General features: G+C 48.8%; 1 non-coding gene across 1 annotated transcript; it reads right to left on the minus strand.

Moving 5' to 3' along the window:
* Positions 1–801: 801 nt before the first annotated feature.
* LOC123577589 lies at positions 802–911 on the minus strand. Its single transcript, XR_006701946.1, has one exon. It is a non-coding gene; the product is annotated as a U6 spliceosomal RNA (small nuclear RNA).
* Positions 912–20,259: the final 19,348 nt, after the last annotated feature.

Genomic DNA, 20,259 nt, shown 5'->3' on the forward strand with positions numbered 1-20,259 from the left:
TGTCTCAAAAATAAATAAAATATTAAAAAAAAAATTAAAAAAAAACAACAAAAAACCTTCTAGCTTTTAATGTCACTGATTTTTCTCTCTTGTTCTTCTATTTTCTGTTCCATTATGTATGCCCTGAGCTTTATTATTTCCTTTCTCCCGCTTACATTCAGTATAACTTGCTCTTCTTTTCTATTTTTTTTTTTAAATATGGAAGCTGATAAACAGGGATTTGAAAGTTTTCTTGCTTCCAAACCTGGTTTGCTGCTGTGAATTCCCCTCAACGTGTCGCTTGATCCCTCTCCCACCAGTTTTGATGTGCCCTGTTTTGGCACTCAGTCCATTGATGGAGTTTTCTTCTCATTATGGGTTATGTTCCCTGCCCCTTTGCATGTGTGGCCATTTTATTTTATTTTTTTTTATGGAATGCTGCACATTGTTACTTTTTATGTTGTGTGCTGGATATTTTTGTTTTACTGCATGTTTTTTGGAGCTTAGTCCTGGGATACCGTTAAGTTACTTAGAAAGAGTTTGACCCTTTCGGGTCATGCCTTTAAGTTTCTTAGGGGGGCTGAAACTGTGTTTACTCTGGGGTAATCATTCCCCAGTCCTCAAGCAAGACTCCAGATAAATGCCTCGTGGTTTGTGAAGTTTTCGGTCTGCCTTGAGGGAAGAGACGCTATTCGTCCTGTGTGAGTGCTGGGTACCCTGCCCTGCGGTGAGTCAGGTGGTCCTCTCCTGGGCTCGGGTAGTTTCTGCACACGCGTGTGCCGATCGGTACTCTGCTACATACTTAAAGGGGACCCTTTCTCTGGAGTTCTCCAGAGTTTCACGAGTTTGTGCGTCTCCTTGTGCAGGGGCCATGCTAATGTTACTTCTCTGTGTCGTTCCAGCGTGAGTATCTGTGCTGCCCGAGCGAGCACTGGAGTGCTCTAGGGTTGTGTCTCTTTGCAGCTTTCTCTTGCTCCAGTTCCTCAGTATCTGCCTTGGTTTCTTCAGACTCTCAGCTTTGTCTCCTCAACTCATGGAGTCGGCAAGCCATGCCCGGGTTCCCTCCCTGGGCCGTGGAAACTGGTCAGTGAGATGGGCAATGAGAGAGACCATTTGTTTCCTCTCTCTCAGGGATCCCCGTACTTCGTGTCTGATCTGCTGTGTGTTGAAAGCTGTTATTTCAGCTATTTGGTCAGACCTGCCCCCCACCTCCCAGGGGTTCTCGCTGGGGGAGGTTAAATCTGGTCCCTGTTTCCCCATCTTGGCCATTTAAACCTCCTAACAGTCTTACGGGAGGTGAAGACTAGTATTACCCCCTCCTTACAAATGAGATAACTGCCCAGCTGTTTTCAATAACTTCCCCACGTCACCTGCTAGAAAGTGGCGGTGTCTGAGGTAGAACCCAGCTTCTGAGCCTGCTGTCTGTTCCTGGGCTCCCACGGCAGAGGAGGTGGTGTGGCCAGCGTCTGCTAGAGGGCGGCAGAGGTCCAGTATTGTTCGGATAGACCTGGTGGCTTTTTTTTTTTTTTCCCTCCCTACGCCTTCTTCCACTTGATCCTTGTTCTTGGCTCCTCTCCTGTCTCCTGCTTTTGTGTGTATACTCCTGGTGATTTCTCCGCTTTAAGCTTTGTTGCCCACAGCTCTGCTTCTCGGAAGGTGGGTGAGATGTAGCCCCAGATGTACCCTGGGGGCAGAGGGTGAGGAGCCCTGGGCCAGGGGGGCCGAGGGGCAGTGGTAGTAAGCCAGCCGCAGATGACACATGGTTTGGAAAAGCTGGACTCTGCCGCTCTCCAGTGCAGTCTATACAAAATCGTGTAGGGTTTTAAAAGCACGTTTGCAGAACTTTCACAAGCTAAAACCTGGTCACAGCTTCAACAGGGCTTGGCCGTCCAGTGGTGTTCCAGCTCCCCCTCTCCCCACTCATGGTGACGACAGGTAGGACTGTTACTCTGTTTAGTAAAAAAAAAAAAAAAATTTCTTTCCTAGACCTTAATGAAATATATAAAAATGGTTAAACGAGGTAAACTCATCCTTTAAGTACGCTGTTCAAGGAACTGATACCAACTGGTTCCTCTTGTTGAAAGTTCTGGAACTAGGGGCGCCAGGATGGCTCAGTCGGTTGAGCGACCGACTTCGGCTCAGGTCATGATTTCACAGTCTGTGAGTTCGAGCCCCTTGTCAGGCTCTGTGCTGACAGCTCGGAGCCTGGAGCCTGCTTCAGATTCTGTGTCTCCCTCTCTCTCTGCCCCTCCCTTGCTTGCATTCAGTCTGTCTCTATCTCTCTCAAAAATAAATAAACATTGGGGCGCCTGGGTGGCTCAGTTGGTTAAGTGTCTGACTTCTGCTCAGGTCACGATCTCGCGGTTCATGAGTTCAACCCCCGCATCGGGCTCTGTGCTGACAGCTCAGAGCCTGGAACTTGCTTCGGATTCTGTGTCTCCCTCTCTCTCTGCCCCTCCCCCACTCATGCTCTGTCTCTGTCTCAGAAACAAATAAACATTAAAAAAAAAAAGAAAGAAAAAGAAAGTTCGGGAACTAAAATAAGCCATCCACGGAGTGCAGAGGTGGCTTTCCTGACATCTGGGAATGGTCTCCTTCCTGGCACTGCTTTTCCTCCAGGCACAAATATGGCTCCTAGAGGGACAAAGGGAGGCAGAAGTCACCAGAAACCTTAACAGAATGCAGCTGCATAGAGACCACCAGACGCTTATACATGTTCACACCTCCTGGATGTGGTCTCCTAGTGGGCTCACCTTTGTACCTCGTGGAGCCCACCCAGCTCAGAGTCTGTGCCAATATGCATTCCTTATCAGACTTCAGGGATTTGAGCTGCATATATTCTCTTTCCCTATCCCAGGCATCATGATCTCAAAGCCTTTTGACATTTTTCATCTATTTTATTCATGAATACAAAGTCTATGTATATAGGCCCTGTGCTGGTACAATGGGGTGCAAAACAGACATAATTGCTTGTTCACGGAGCTTGACATCGAGCAGGATGTTCGATGCATACGGTGTAGCAAGCATGAAGAAAGGAGACCTAACTGGGTCCTTGGGTCAAGAAAGACTTCCTGGAGAAATGAGCTCTCAGCCTGCAGGTAGAAAGGGCTTGGCATCAGGGAAAGACCTGGTGTGAGCCAGAATTCTCCTGCAGAGGGTATGTGGGAAGGAGTGTGGATGGTCTTTCCAGCTGGCGGTGCCTTGGACCCTGAGAGCTGTCACTGAGGGGCTTTGCTCAGAGCTATGTAGGGAAGCAGAGAGATTTAATATAGGGGATCTGGGGGCTTTTTCCACCATGGGAGAGCCTGGGGAGTGGAGGTCAGGAAGACTCCCTCAGGACTTCCAGGGCAGCAATCAAAAGGCAGTTATCACCAGTGACCGTGGGTGGCAACGCTAGTCAGAGCACATCCCCTTGGGCCATTACGCTCCCGCATCTTTGTCAAGGTTACTGTGCATCTCAACACATTCAAATGGGCCACATGCAGGATGCCTGTGGGGCAGGCGGGATCATTTCCCTGCGTTCGGCCCAATGAGAATTTGCCATTCTCCAGGGGCCACTGTTTCTGAAACTCTGTCCAGTGGAGTTCAAATGGTGTACTTTGCTTAGTCTTTGAACCATTCCTCTGACTTCCTGCTTCTCATCTTGGGGCTGCAGGAGCTTCTGAACAGGGTTGGTGCTCTTAGTCTGGGAGATGGTAACAATGCAATTCTGGAAGGATCTGTATGGTGGAAACAGCTCCCGAACAAGGGTGGGAATGAGACAGATCCCTGAACTGGGCAGATATGGAGTCAATGCTGAGCCAGACAAGCCAGGGTCCAAGAGCAAGGTTCACAGGCCCAACAGGTTACTTTCACTCGAGAAATTGAAAAAGGAACCAGCACCCAGGGGCCCAGAAACTAAAGGCTCAGACCACTAGAGTCCCCAGACTCAATCTGGCGTGTGGCTGCTGTGGGCATGAAGCTCCAAACCTCCTGACAGTTTGCAGATCCTGGGTGTCTGAGCCCACAGAGGGAGGATCTGGAGTTCCTGCCTTATGACGCCAAAGGTGCTCTTCTAAACAGTGTTCTGGGCTAACTATTTAATCCCCACACCAACTCTCAGAAGCAGATGCTATCGTATTTCCGGCTACAAATGGAGAAACTGCGGTTCAGAGAGGATAAGGCACCTGCTTCGGGTCCCACAGCTAGGAAGTTGGACGGCTTGGACCCCAGTAGCCTGTGTCCGGCACCCGGCCCCTCCCCCACAGATGCCCCTGGGTACTTTCTCATCGCGGACTCCAAAGCCCGTCCTGACGACAGCTGGGAGATTGTTTAGTGCTTTTCAAAGCCGGTCGGCAGAATTTGCGGGTATTTAAAATGTTCATTAATCATAAAAGACAATCAGCCCAAAGAGAGGAGGGCATGGTGCTGTAGGAAAGAATGTGGCTAATGCGGGGCCAGAGGTAGCTTAGCACAGTACCCAGAGTGTTGTGTGTGTACACATGTATGTTGTGCATGTGTGTGCACACTCAAGGAAAAGGCAAGCTCCTTAATTATGTCAAACCCTAGAGGCTAGACGTGCAGACAAACTACGGAATCCCTTCTGACAAAACTAGTACTTTCTGTTTATTCACGTATCCTTTACCATTTTCATAAAGGCAATGCTACCTCTGAGGGAACTTTTAGAAATTAAGCCTCTGTGTTTTGTGATTTTACTAGCCTGAAGGAAACTACTGTTCGCGTCTACGTCCCCAGGCAGGCACACCTCGCTCTTGGACTCACAACAACAGACCAATAGAATCAAGGAATCGCAAACTTGTAAAGGACCCGGATGACCTTGCCTCTTAAGGAGCTCGGATGTGCCCTCCTGAATTGTCCTCCTGGCTCCTGACTCCACGGCTTGCTTTCCTCATGTGGAAACCTAGTCCTTCTGAGGGCGTCTGAGGGTTTAGCCAAGGAGCATACGTGGAGAGCATCAGTCAGGGGTGCGTGTCCTTGGCAGGCCGCAGATGTCCGCTCACTTCACCGTCCTCGGTTCCGCATCCCAGCTCCAGACGGTGTGCCTGTTACTCTCCAGGACCCTACAAGAAGCCTGACAAACGCAGGGTGTTACTCTTCTTACGGAGGTGACAGGTGCCCCGAGGCTTTAGGAGAGAGACCCAGCGTGACCACCAGGCTCTTCCTTTCAACATCCTTTCCCCGGTCCCCTCGCCATCTCTGCGCTGGCCCTGTCTGCTCAGAAGAGGCTATGGTGGATGCCCAGTCATCAGGACAATTATTGGTTCTCTTCCTTCTTTCCCTTCTATCCCAGACTCCAGCCCTGGTCTCCCATCCTGACATGGCCAGGGTTCCACCGATGGGAAGGGAAGAACAGATTGGGGTGATGAGTGTCTATTCAGAGGCTGCCAAGGTGAGGCAGGCAGGGCTCGCTATCCTTTTCCTCCCTCAGCATCTCTTGCCCTGGACTCCCAGATTCTAGTACTTCTCTCCAGGTGTCCTTCCCCATGGATAACCCAGTCCAGTGTATGTACAGGCACCTTGCTGTTTTTCCACTAGTTAAGACTGGTTCACACCTTCCCCTATCTCGTATCAGCAGGGCTCTTGTTGTTTTTAAAAGACGTTTTAATGTTTACTCATTTTTGAGAGACAGAGAGGGACAGAGCGTGAGCGGGACAGGGGCAGGGGCAGACAGAGGGAGACACAGAATCTGAAGCAGGATCCAGGATCTGAGCTGTCAGCACAGAGCCCGACGCGGGGCTTGAACTCACGGACTGTGAGATCATGACCCGAGCCCGAGTCGGCTGCTTAACCGACTGAGCCACCCAGGCGCCCCAACAAAAATAGCATTTCTGTCTGTCACCTTGTTTTTCCTTTTAGACCAAAGATGTCCGTGTTTGTTAGCTGGGCTGGCCAATGCCTTGAGGGACGTGGGTTTATAGTCGCTGCCCAGCAACCCACAGAGGCCCAGGCAGTAGGTTCAGAGGTCTGAGGATCCTGTCTTCTGTCTCTCAATCTCTCTGGCTCCTCTTTGGCCTTTGGTGTGAACTCAGTGCAATTACCACTACCCCACGACTTAGCCAACTCTCCCCATGGTTTCCAGGGATGTCTGTAAAAGCAACTTACACCAATGATAGCTTTTTAAAAGCCTCATGAAGAATTCCCACAATCTACCCATAACCTCTACTGCGGAGTTCATAAGTCCCCGGAGAGCAGTGTCATGTAGCGGGATATCACATCACCCCCCTGGGATGCTGCCCGTCTGACTCCGCTCTCCCCCTTCGCCCCACACTCTGCAACCATGAACATCGCAGGCACTGTTTGAGCTTAATTGTCTTTACATGCAAGGCAATGAGAAGGCAATCTTGCTTAAGGATCTAACCATTGTAGATGGTGAATTCTTTGTGAACTGAGCAATGCCGGACCAGTTGTCCTTTTATTCATCATCTCCTAGCCCCCCGCTGGTGACTGGGAGCTCCCCTTCCTCACCTTGGCACCTGCCCCAGCCCAGCAGCTCACTCTCCTGACCACAGGGGGCAAGAGTCCCCACTGGTCTGTCCTGGGGGATCCCTGTGAAGGAGGCCTGCTCTGGACTAAGGCTGAGTTCAGAATGCAGCCCAATTAGTTGAACAATTTGTAGTCCCACTCCCGCTGGGGGAGCGCGCGTATCTTCCTGATACAGGAGAATGTTTTGAGTCACTGTAGCGTTGTAGCCTGGGGTCATACCATCCAGACACTCGGCTTCTCTTCCTTCCCCGGCATTCCTCAAGACTTTTCTTTTTATCCCCCTCCCCCCGCAGTGCACCAATGGGCTTAGTCAGAGTGAGGGATCAAGAGTCGCCAGAATAAAGGCTCTTCTGTGCCCATGTGGCCCAGAGTCAGGCTCCCTCTTCACACGTGGTCCTGGCCCGACCCAGGGTCTTTCTCACAGACACATAAAGCAGCAGAATAAAAGGGCCCGGACATAGCTCTAGTCCAATGGTTCTGTCTGAAGAGAGCGAACTGTGCCCTGTGCAGAATTAAAAGACACCTGGGAGGGATCTAATCCAACTTCCACAGCACTTCGGACATCAGACTAATGGGATATGCTTTGGGGAAGGGGAGCAGTCCTCCTTACCTTCCAGAGAGACAGCCGCCTCCTTTGATCATTCATTCATTCGCTCATTCATTCATTCATTCATTTGTTCACCTGTTACTACTGCTTGAGCCCAGGATGAAGTCACAAACTGGAAATAGTCTGAAGAGCAAAGCAGACGTGGTCCCTGACCTTGGGAGCTTTATTGTCTGATGGGAGAATAGGGAAGTGAAGAAAATAATAGCTGGGAGGATGTGCTAGAGCACGCCAGGCCTTCCGGGCCACAGGAAGGAGTTGGGTCTCTAGGTCAAAAGCAATGGGGAAATTTTGAAGGGATTTTAGGGTGTGAGTGATACAATCAGGTTTACTTTTTTTTTTTTTCTTCAAGTGAATGAATTGGAGAGTCAGGACAAGAGGCCTGGAGAATATTCCAGGGTGTCCAAGGCAGGGAGGAGGGCAGCTGGGAGTAAGGTGCTGATGGTGGAGAGGAAAGGATCGAAGGAAACATTTGAAGGATGCTGGGAGGTTAAAAACACAAACCTGCCCCTGCCAGAGGATCCGTTCAACTGTTGATAATCACCGAAAAGGAGCGAATGCCAGCCCTCAGTGGACAAGGCTAGACCCGCAGGTCTGAGGGTGAGGGCACTGGTGTGAGAACCCAGATTTGCAGCGGATTAGATGCAGAGGCTGATGCCAACTCACGGGAGCCGCACTGGGGCCTGGAGACGATGCCCGTCCGTGGGCCAGGCACCTCCTCAGGGGCAGGCTGTGGGGGGGGGGGGGCTTGTCCCCAGCCTCCAGAGGCACTGAAGACCTGGGGCACTGAGGGCGGGTGGGGAAGAGCAGAGGCGGGCACAGACCGCACTCAGTCTCTTCCTCTTCTACTGTCCCTGTGCCCACAACGCATTCTTTAGCCAAGGACTTGAGTGGCGGCAGGGTGGGGAAGCTGAGAACAACGGGCATTTGATGCCTCTGGGGGCAGGGCAGATAATGAGATGCAGGCATGAGCCCAGGGGGGCTGTTTGAGGTCCGGCCTGCCCCCCTTGTGGCACCGAGGGCAGACTTAAAGGTCAGGAGGCCCCTTCCCTCAAAGTGCAGTTCCTTCCTTGTGGCTCCTTAGACGTCGGGCCCTCTCATGTGGGGCTCTCCTGGTGGCCCCATCCCTCCACGCTCTTCTCCCCTGCCCCTGCCTGCTTCTGCCCACACCAGCTTCAATGCCTCCATTGTGGCAGCAGCTGTAGCACTGGAAACTCTGACTCACTCCGTCTCCCTCTTCCTCTGTTCCCGCAGGCCCCTTGGAAGCTGGGCCCCGTGAGTGGAGAGCTGGGCCCTCCCTGTGGAGAGAATCTTCTTCCTGTGGTCTGGACCCCCAAACCCTGACTGCGTGGTTTCCAGCTTATCTACGATCTCCATTCTGGGCCTGTAGCTACCTGTGGCCTGTTCCCTTTCCCACTTTTTCTGAGTGGAAGCTGGGAGTCAGGCAGGAAAGCTACTTCCCCAGCAGGTGGACACTCAAAGCCACCAGGATCCAGCTCCTACCCTCCACAGAAGCTTCTGGCCTGTATAGATCCTTTCTTGTGGGATCCACATTGGAGGGAAGATGGTGGATGCTGAAAAACAGTGCTGTGGTTTTGGTTACAGGTTTTCTAATCAAAGACAGAGATGGAAACAGAGAAAGAGAGAGAGAATTTCTCTCTTTATTCTTTTATTGTCCAGGTGGGCGACACTAATCCTGATAAAATAGAACTTTGGAGTCATATGGTTTGAATGGAGAAGTCATTCACTTCGGTGTGAGACTCATACAAATTCCTCTCTTCTCTGGCCTTGATTTTCTTCTCTGTTAACAGGGTCTCATACCTCTAACATTTCTGCGGGTGGTGGAATCCCAGGAGATCAGGGAGCAAATGCCCAAATGAATGACTGGGGACATGCAGGAAATACTCAGTTCAGGCCTCTCCACCCCACACTCCATGCCTTTCATTACAGTGTCATTAAGTTTAAATTCATGTGATAAGGGATAAAGCAGGATGGTTTTTTTAAATGTTTTTTTTTAAATAATTTTTTTTTTTAATTTTTTTTTTCAACGTTTATTTATTTTTGGGACAGAGAGAGACAGAGCATGAACGGGGGAGGGGCAGAGAGAGAGGGAGACACAGAATCGGAAACAGGCTCCAGGCTCTGAGCCATCAGCCCAGAGCCCGACGCGGGGCTCGAACTCACGGACCGCGAGATAGTGACCTGGCTGAAGTTGGACGCTTAACCGACTGTGCCACCCAGGCGCCCCTAAATAATTTTTTTAAAGTTTATTTATTTTTGAGAGAGAGAAAGAGCATGAGTGGAGGAGGGGCAGAGAGAGAGGGAGACATAGAATCCGAAGGAGGCTCCAGGCTCTGAGCCGTCAGCACAGAGCTCGACATGGGGCTCGATCTCACAAACCGTGAGATCATGACCTGAGCCGAAGTCAGACGCTTAACCGACTGAGCCACCCAGGCGCCCCCAAATTTTTTATATTTATTTATTTTTTGAGACACATAGACAGAGCACAAGTTGGGGAGGGGCAGAGAGAGAAGGAGACACAGAATCCAAAGCAGGCTCCAGGCTCCGAGCTGTCAGCACAGAGCCTGATGCGGGGCTCAAACTCACAAACTGCGAGATCATGACCTGAGCTGAAGTCGGACGCTTAACCGACTGAGCCACCCAGGTGCCCCCCCACCCTGTTTTTAAAAACAAAGTGAAGATTCATGAAGAACTGGGCCTTTGAGCTGGATGAGGGAGGTTGCCTCAAGTCATGGCAGCCATGTATGGCCAACCAGCTGGCCACCCAAGTAGGCTAAACCAGTGCAAATTTCAACATGCTGGAAAGAGAGTTTGCTTTTTGTCCCGTGCTCTGAGCTGCCAGCAAACTCCTGGAGCCAGTGTGCATGTAGAGGAGGGCTGGGAGCCTCGCTGGGGAGTTTAGAGCCCCAGGCCACAGCACACACCTGAAGAAGGTTGGGCTCCCCCAAGGCTCCTCCCATTGGGCATGAAGATGAGCTCTTGGAGAGGCTTAGAGTGGGAGCCTGTGTTGGCCAAGTCCGGCTCTAGCACTTCCCCATCCCATGAGGCCACCCGTCACCATTTTGTTACTGTGTGCTTTCTTACGAGAGATATACCTCCCTGGGAAGGCACCACCTTGATTTAATCATTATCTGGAAGCATTAGGGATGCTTGCCCCCTGGAGAACCAGGTGGTACCCTCACTCTGTGTGGTTGGGGGTAGTCTCTGCTCCCTGTGAAGAAAACTTAATTCTCAGAGGCCATACTGATCCCCAGTGTTTCTGGTTTCAGGGTCCTATTGGAGTCAGTGAGCCCGCTCAGTCCTATGAATTGGAAACCCCATCTGAGGAAAGGACCTCATCCCAGTCCATCCTCTGACAGGAGTCCTTTAGACTTTTGCGCTACCAAAGGAGAATCCACTGGGAGGCCTTCCCGCCCCTCTGTCCGCACTCTTTATGAGCTCCAGTGAAAGGGTTGGGTGGCTGAGGCCCACGTGCCAAGCATTCATGCATGGTAAGCAGTCATGAGGAGCAGTGGTCGGCTGAGGGAGGTTCCAGACCCATCCCAGCCCCTGGCTCTGGGGAAGGTAATGACACAGGGTGCAGGGTTGGGGCAATGAGGTTGAACATGTGCTTGATAATCGTGTGTGGACACGGAGAAGCAGGGTGTCCTGCACTGTAAACCGTGGCCCTCACAGCATAGGTGGGAAGCAGGGTTGGCCCAGGGCAATGCTCTCCCAGAACTTCCCCCGCGTTGCCGCCTCTGCCTGGGGACCTGGTGCTCAAGGGTGCCCTCCTGAGGGAAATGGACTGACATACCCACCCTTGCCTTGTGTGTGTATCAGGCGGGGCCCAGCTTCATTCTCCCTGCTCTGGATGGCCTCTTCTCCGGGCCTCGACAATCCACCCCAGCCCGCTGTGTGGGGCAAGATGACAGTGTGGTCCTCTTCCGGCCCAGCGAGGAAGCGGAGTCTTCCCTGATTTAGTTACAGTGTTTCTTATCACTGAGCCTTGTTTAGGACTGGTCTTTTGTCTAGATTTTTATCTTCCTCTTCTCTTTGCTCTCACGGTTCAACCCTTAGCTCCAACAGATTCTCGATGGTAGGTGTCACGTGTTCCTTCCTACAGGAGGTTTTCCTGGAGCCTCCTACGAGCTGGTCTCTCCCTTTGCTGGGCTTAAACAGCATTCGCCTGTGGCCTTAGTTTATGGCCTGATTATGCTGAACCCTGCATTGCTCTGGACTGTGGATGTGTCTTACTTCATCAGGCCAGAAGCGCCCTCTGAACCTCTGAGCCTTTTCCTGCCAGACCTGAACAAGCCCAGCAGTTGCAAAATGATGGGATGAAGTCCAGCGCAGAGGGTAAGAACAGACCCAGAGTTTTATCAACAAGCAAGGGTGATGGAGAGGCAGGTGGGGGGCAGGCAGGGCAGTGGGGTGTACAGAGCATGGGCTGGAGAGATGGGGCTCAGGTCCAGGAGTCTCCTTCTCAGGTGAAGGGCGCTGGGTCTGTGGGGGAGTAGTGGGTCCAGTGCAGGCTCCAGCCACATGCTCAGAGGGTGCTTGGTAACCTCTCTCTGGGCTCCTGTGGGCGTTCACCCACAGGCCTTTCCCTCCTGTCCAACTCTACGAAGTTCAGGTCCCTCTGTGAGCTCTGACCCCAGATCCCTGCCCTGTGTGGGCAGCATGCACTCCCCACATTACCTGTGCCTTTAGATTTCCTTTGGGGAGTCCTGCAGGAACAGGGTTGTGGATCCTTAAAATAGGGCCCTGCCCATCACTTTGGCTACTCTAGAAAGCTCAGGGGTGTCCTGGGCTCCCAATAATCAATTCGTCATACTTTTGCTGACCGATTGGCTGATTGCAGAACTTCCAGATGCACGTTAAAGTACATGCATGAAAAACGAGAGCCATCACCTGGTCTGGGGCCCTTCTCTGGTCCCACCACCCCATGGACTTCACCCTCTCCCTTGAAGCCTGTAAATTCCATCTGCATTCACCTAGGGGCACAGTACTTTTTTCTTTCGATGATTAGTTCTCTGTAAGACGGCTTATCCTCTCTAGATGCTATCCTCATGCCTGGGCACAGAGGCTCACTGCTGTTTCTCCCCTATTAATTTCCAGCTCTGAGCTCCAACTGGGCAAAGCTTCTGCCCCTTGGCTCCCTGCACCTCAGAGGAGACCCTCTGAGAATCCAGGTAGCCACTCCAGGGCTGGGAAGAGTTTTACCTTCTCATATCTATGCGGGGTTGTCTCCCAGGGTACCGAGATCTGGTAAAGCACCACCACTGTCTCCCCAGCAACTGCTAGGTGCCCAGGGGTCTTTATACAAACAGCATTGGGTGGCATGCAAGGAGAACCTATTCCCAGGACCCCAGGTGCCCATCCCACTGTGTGACATCAGTACAAGAAGATAGAGGTTGCTCAGGTGAGGCCACTTGGTGGCCACTTCCCACTCCTCCTGGGAGTGCTATGCCAGTAAACACAGAACGTGTATCCTCATGTGGGGCAAAGGACGTGGCATTGGTCCGGGAGGCCAGACGCCAGTGTCTGAGCAGCAGCTCTACCCTTATGGCCAAGCATTGCCCCACTGGGGCCTCAGTTTCCAAGTACTGCAAAAATGGTAAGTCTGAATGAGAAGCTTTCTGCTCTGGATATCTGTTGACGTGTGATCAAGCACCTCAACGTTTAGCAGCTTAAACTAACGACAATGTTAAATTTGCTCATGAATCTGCAGTTTGGGCCTGACTCGGTGAGTTCGGCTCATCTCTGCTCCACTTCGCACCTTCTGGGGCAGCCTGACAGCCTGGGGCCTCAATGGGCAGAGGATTCACTCCCTCACACCCACGTGTGGCTTTGCCATGTGGCTGCCCGGTGGTGGCCGGGTGCCAAGTGCCAGCATCCTGATAGAGAGGGAGAGAGGGAGAGGGAGAGAAATAAGGATAGAGAGACCGAGAGAGAGAAAGCGGAAGCCGCACCATGACCTTTTGTGATCTAGCCGTGCAAGTTACTTCCGGGGTATTCTATTTGTCAGGAGCAGGTGACTAGGACTGGCCCATATTCCAGAGGAGGGAGAACAGATTCCACCTTTTGACAGGAGGAGTGCCAAAGAATTTGTGGATTTCTGGACGTGCTTGGATACCACCACCCTTTCCATCGCCGAAGAGGCCGTGGTGTGTCACGACATGTGACAGCTTGGTGAGGACCGGGCTTCCCCACGCAGCCCCACTCTGCCCGTCTTTCATCCCAAATTTCACTGCCCCTCCCAACTGAATCTGCACCCAAATGGAACAGGAGGTCTTAACTGTCTGGGGATGGCAGCACGCGGTCTAGTATCTCTTTTACTGGGTGATTTTTGCACGAAGCCTGTTCAGTGCATAATGATCTGAACTGGGGAGTATCTGAAAGGCCCATTTCTGGAAATCTCCAGCTGGCTGAGTGCCGACTGGCCTACTTATTGCTTTTCTTTGAAGACTCCCCAGAGTGGCTGTCGCCCAACTGCAAGGTACCTCCCCCCAGGTGTGCCCCAGCTGGCGTCTCTCGCTCAGCCAGCAGCCATCCTTGGCTGAGAGCTCTCGCCTGGCCTGGGCTCTGGGGCTGGACACTCCATGTTGTTCATGTGTCTCTCTTCCCCTTTTTATCAGCTTCTCCATCGAGAAGTTTCATTACTTTCCAACGGCCTGAGCTTCTCAAGTTCCCTCTTCTGAGGAAAAGTGCATTTCTCAAGGTGGGTTTCAGTCAACCATTGCAGTCATGATGGATGCCACCTGGGGATGGGGTCTGGTGTCCAGGGGTCCGTGACTGCCTGCCGTGCCTGGACACGGTCAGTGAAAGGGCCTCATTCCGCCCAGACTGCTTGGGTGACAAGAGCCACATTTTCTGTCCTGGGTTTATATCTCGGGAAGCTTCCTTCACATGCTTTTCCTGCCCCTTGGCCTCCAGATGGCAGTAGCAGAGAACCGGAGGGTGGAGGGCGGGTGCAGTGGAAATCAGAGGTGGCTGTCAGAACAAGAAGGGGAACAGCGGGGTCAGTTCTGACTCCCCTCGCTGCTGAGCTCCTTTCTGTTGCTGAGGAAGACACTGTTTCCTAACCCGGACCCCGAGCCCTGTCATCCCCTGAGGTGAGAGAGCTCTAGGGCCATTTTCAGCCATTTCTACACATCATCATAAACTCCCAATGCGGCAGGCACTGACAGAAGTCACTGTGGGCCCAGGGCCAGTGTCTGCGGCCACACAACCCTGAGCGGCATTTGGGAACCCATCCACACAGAACAAGGTGAGCAAGTTACACAAAAAAGCTGCTAAACTGTGAACCCGGGGTTAGCTATTAGAGGTCCTGGATGCAGATTTTCCTCCATCAAGATGCATGACAGATGACAGGTCATTTCTCCTCTCTGGCCTTCAGTTCCTCTGTCTGCACGCCGATAATATTGGACTAGGTTATTGCTAAGCCACCTTCCGTTTGAATGTCTTATCATCCTAGCTGTGGTGAAAGATCACGAATGCCCAGTTGATGACAACGTAAATGAGACACTCTTTTGGTTATGGCTCTGGATTAGTTCTTAAAAGGGAGACAGAGGGCCAGAGTGGGCCCCACAAACATGCACAACGTATCAGGGGCTGTTCACAAATAGAAACTAGAAAACAGGAAAAGGCAAAAAACCTAAGAAGACTGTGGGCTTGAACCTAGAGGCAAATCTGCTGCTGCCGTCTTTCCCTCCAACCCCCGCCCCCCACGTGGTTCACTTCACTTGGATCCCTTTTATGCTCAGTCTTTACCTGATAACCATCAATCCACTCTTCAAGACTCAGTTTACCTATCTGCTTCTCCGTGAAGATTTCGCTGGACTCCATGTCTACGTCAGGTGCCCTTCTCTATATTTATTCTGGGCTTTGTTCTTATCCCTGTAAGCACGTACACATTTATCTTACATACGCGCGCGCGCACACACACACACACACACACACACAATGGTCACAGTGTTCAATTTTTATAAAGTTAATTATAGTTGGCTTTGAACCACACTTCTGCTGGGCTGGCAGAAAAATCCATTATCTCCGCAACTCAGGTTTTTCCACCCACCCCCAAAATTCTATGAGGGCCTGGGGGGTCTTATTTCCACCGGAACATCTGAGAGGACTCTTATTCGTGACCTGCACTGGCCACCTTGGATTCATTCATTCCTTGTCCAAGCCCCCATGAGCGCCTACCTGCCTCTCTGAGGGCAGACAGTACTAGGTCTCCATCCCAGGCTTGGGTGTGAGACTTTTGGCTGAGGCTGAGAACTGTAGGGTTTGCGGCCAGTCTCTGTGAGGCCACCTACCATACAGGCTGTCCCCTCTAAAGTCTCCCCACCTCCCTAGGGTGCTCCAGGTGGGCTAGTGCAGGTGCCTGCTGCTTACAAAATCCCACCTGAGGTACTCTTTCCAGTGTTGGGAAATCTCTTTCTCTCTTTTGTGCTCACCTTCCCTCCTACTCTGGGAAGGGAAATCATTTCCCATATTAGCTGGAAGATCTGTGTTTATATGTATGTTTTCCCAATTAGCGACAAGCTTTGGGAGGGCAGGAGCTGTGTCATATTAATCTTTATAATTCCAACAGCTGGCAAAGTGCCAGACATATAAGAGAACTCAAAACACTTTCATTGAATTAAATGGAGTATCCCAGTTGTCTAGGGTTGTCCAGGATGAGTCTGAACCGGGATTGTTCTTTCTTTTTGGGGTGGATCTGGTTATGTGAGTGCAGAAAAATCAACAAGAATTTCTGTTTCATAGCACTCTGGAAACATGAGCTTGAATCTTTGAGAGCTGGCAAAACTCAAAGTCAGGTGAGTGATAACATCTTGAGTTGTCAGTAGCTGGGTGGTAAAGGAATCAGGTTTTAGCCCTTGAAGAAAGGGAGGCCCGGATGGCCAGAAAAACTTGGGTCACAGCCAAATGGGAACTAGAATACAAAATTAGAGACAGAGTAGAAACCCAGCCTTAGAGATTGGACATATTCAATAGTGACTGGGAGCAAGGCAGTGACTGGGTGGGGTACCAGGGCCGGGGCATACAATGCTGAGACTTAGGGTAACATCCTATCACCTGTCAGGGATGGCACTCTAATACTTACTGTGCCACGTTTTTATAGACTTAGAACTCCGTGGGCTTAGCTCGGTCTAATATTCAGTTATGGAAATTATGAAACTTGATGGATTCATCTCCAAATGGAGAGTTATCCCACCTCTGCATGAAAGCAGGCCAGCAGGGTGCCCCCGGTGGCTTAAAGATGGTTCTTGAAGAAAGAACTTTAAAGTTAACTCAAGTGGCTGGAAAAAGACTCGGTTGGGGATCAAGGCTTTAGATCCACAAAGCATATACGGTATGATATCAATCTCTTAGGAAAACTTTAAGCATTGCTTTCATCCGCTGGCTAGCCCTAGCAGGATGTCCGATTTTGTCTCTGCCTGGGATTGACAGGGCATATGGACTACAAAATGTACCCTAAGAGATGTGATGGAGTCCATCAATTCATTGAATGGAATGGTGTGTGATGTATGCCAAAAGCAACAGTGACCCTTCAGCCAAGTTAATGTTTTACTTTTCTTTCGAAGCATACTTAGTCCACAGGGTCAGCTGTTTCTGAAGGTCACTCCTGGCTCACGGTAGTAAATCTTGTCATTAGCAGAGAACAGTGGGAGGGGCTCATTTTCCCGTTTGCTGGGCCACGTGGGCATGCATACAGTTTGTCTAAGACCCGAATCAAGGTGTTCAGACGTCAGTGAAAGCAAAAGGCACTATCACTGAGTTTAGGTTTGGAAACTGAGCTGTTGAGAGACTTTTCCTTCCCTGTTTCATTTTGGCAATAATACCGTGGTAGAGGTTTTCAACAAGCATTTTCTGAACAATCAGTCTTGCTTATAATTGAGTTTTTATGGAGTTTAGATTATTTTAGAGATCAATAATGAAATAATCATGTCTGGTGCCTCTTTGCTTCAGGCCTTACGCTGGTTCAGGATTTTTTAGGTAACAGATTATCTGAACCTTGGCAAAAGAAGAGGGTAATTGGACGAAATATGCAGTTTATTGAGATGGATGCTGATAACTTCACCTTGATCCCATCTTTAGGAGAAGGAGTAGATTGGTTAGAGTTAGAAATTTCTATTCGGGATAGACTCTGTGAGGCGTTCATGAAAGACAGTTTGTAGTCAAAAGAATTGACAGAGTTTTCATTAATTCTTAATTCTTCTGTTTCCATTTGCTTACGGGATTAGTTTTTTTTTTCCTTTTTTTCAATAAGCTTTTTATTTTTAGGTAATTATAGGTTCACATGAAGTTGTAAGGCGTAATATACCATACACACTTTGCTTAGTTTCCTCCAATAGATAAACAAATTGTGGTACATCCATACCATGAAACTCTAGTACAATATCACAACCAGGATATTGATGGTGATATTGACAGTCAAGAGACAGCATTTCCATCCCCACAAGGATCCCTCAAGTTCCCCTTTAATAGCCATGCCCACCTCCCCCCCTTCCATAAACCCTGGAAGCCATGCTTCTGTTCACCATGTCTATAATTTTTTTCATTTTAAGAATGTTATATAAATGGAATCATCAAGTACATTATCTTATGGGATGGACAGTTTCGCTCAGAATAATTCTCTGGGGCTTCATTCAGGTTGTTGCCTGTATCCATGGTTTCTTTTTATTGATGAGTAGTATTCCATGGTATGGATGTCTTTCGCTTATTCAACCCGTTGGAAAACATCTGGGTAGTTTCTAGTTTTTAACTGTTATGAATGAAGCTGCTATAAATATTTGTAAACAAGTTTTTATGTGAGCATAAACCTTCATGGCTTCATGCTTCAGCCCCTAATTAACTAATTCAACTCCGAGTTTCATGTCCATAGTTCCTGGGTCCTGTGGTAGTTCCATGCTTACTTCTTAAAGAAATTGACAAACTGTTTTCCAAAGTGGCTCTCCAATTTTACATTCTCATCAGCAGTGTATGAGTGACCCAGTTTTTCTACATCCATGCGAGCATTCGATGGTATTACCTCTTTAAAAAAAATTTTTTTTGGGGGGGGGGCGCCTGGGTGGCTCAGTCGGTTAAGTGCCCGATTTCTACTCAGGTCACGATCTCGCGGTCTGTGAGTTCGAGCCCCGCGTCGGGCTCTGGGCTGATGGCTCGGAGCCTGGAGTCTGCTTCCGATTCTGTGTCTCCCTCTCTCTCTCTGCCCCTCCCCCATTCATGCTCTGTCTCTCTCTGTCTCAAAAATAAATAAACTTTTTTTTTTTTAATGTTTATTTACTTTTGAGACAGAGACAGAGCATGAACGGGGTGGGGGGGGGGTGGTCAGAGAGAGAGGGAGACACAGAATCTGAAATAGGCTCCAGGCTCCAAGCTGTCAGCACGGAGCCCGACGTGGGGCTCGAACTCACGGACCGCAAGATCATGCCCTCAAAGTCGAACGCTCAACCGACTGAGCCACCCAGGTGCCCCTATGTCTTTTTATTTTAGCCATTCTGATAGGTGTATAGTGAGAGCTCATTGTGGTTTTAATTTGCGTTTGCTTAAAGGCTAATGATGCTGAGTATCATTTTAGGTGCTTATTTGCCATCTTTATATCCTCTTTGTTAAAATTCCTTTGTGTCTTTGTGCATTTCTTAACTCAGTTATTATTTTTATTTTTACTGTTGAATTTTGAGACTCCTTTATATATTCTAGATATTAGTCCTGTGTTGGTTATGTGAATATTTTCTCACCTTTCTGTAGCTTTTCTTATCATTTTATTAACAGAAGCTTTTAATTTTGATGAAGTGTTTCCTTTTCCTCTATTTTCCGGAAAAGATGTATGGACTTTGTGTTACTTTAAAAGTTTTGTAGAATTCTTGGTGAGACCATCTGGGCCTGAAGATTTGTATCTAGGGATTTTTAAATGACAAATTCCATTTTCTTAGTAGTTATAAGCTATTCAAACTATTAATTATTTTGGATACACTGTGGTAACTTGTCCTTTTCAAGGATAGGTCCATTTAATCTAAGTTTTCAAATTTATGTGTGTTGAGTTGTTTATAATATTCCCTTATTATCCTTTTGATGTCTGAAGGGCCTGTAGTGATATCCCCTGTTATATTTCTGATTTTGGTAATTTTGTCTTTTTAAAAATTTGTCCATCTTGCTACAGGTTTGTCAGTTCATCACACTTTCCAAAGCTCTTTGTTTCATTGATTTCCCCATTTTTTTCTGTTTTAAGCTTCACTGATTTCTTCTCTTCTCTTTATTATTTCCAGGAACTTTCTCTGGATTTGTTTCTCTCTTCTTTTTCCAGATTCTTTTGTGGAAAGTGCTTAAATTATTGAGAGTTTTCCTCTTCTAATGTGTGCATCGAATGCTGTAAGTTTCCCTCTCAGCCCTGCTTTCAGCTGTGTCACAGAAATTCTGATGTTATATTTCCATTTTAATTTAGTTCAATGTAGGTTTGATTTCCTCTGAGATGTCCTCTTTGACTCATGCATTATTTAGAAGTATGATGTTTAGTTTCCAAATGTTTGGAGATTTTCCTGTTATCCATCTGTTATGGATTGCTAGTTTGATTTTACTGTGGCCAGAGAATACGCTCTCTGTGATTTCAATTCTTTTACATTTGGTGAGGCACTCTTAGAGCCTAAGAGTGTCTATCTTGACATATATTTTGTGGGCACTTGCAAAGAATGTGCATTCTGTTGAGTGGAGCATTCTATGAATGTTGATAAGTTTCTGCTGCCTGTGATGGCATTCTTGCCCTTTTTCTGTCTAGTCATTTTATCAATTTTTAACAGGGATTTTGAAGTTTCCAGTGATAATTGGTGATTTGTCTACTTCTCGTTTCAGTTCTATCACTTTTTGCTTTACATATTCGCAGCCTTGTCGTTTGATGTGTACATACACAATCAGCGTTACTGTTTTCGTAGTAGATTGACTTTTATCATTAATAATATCTCTGTCTCTGGTAATAATTGTGGCTCTGAATTCTACTTTATTTGATTTTAATATAGTCCTTCCTGCTTTATTTGATTAATGTTTGCATAGTTTATCTTTTTCTATTCTTTTACTTTCAATCTGGCTGTATCATTACACTTGAAGTGAATTTCTTGTAGACAACACATATTTGGGTCATGTTTTTAAATGTACTCTGACAATCTCTGTCTTTCAATTGGTGTATCTGT

Source organism: Leopardus geoffroyi, chromosome D2 (genome assembly GCF_018350155.1).
Source record: "Leopardus geoffroyi isolate Oge1 chromosome D2, O.geoffroyi_Oge1_pat1.0, whole genome shotgun sequence".
Lineage (NCBI taxonomy): Eukaryota > Metazoa > Chordata > Mammalia > Carnivora > Felidae > Leopardus > Leopardus geoffroyi.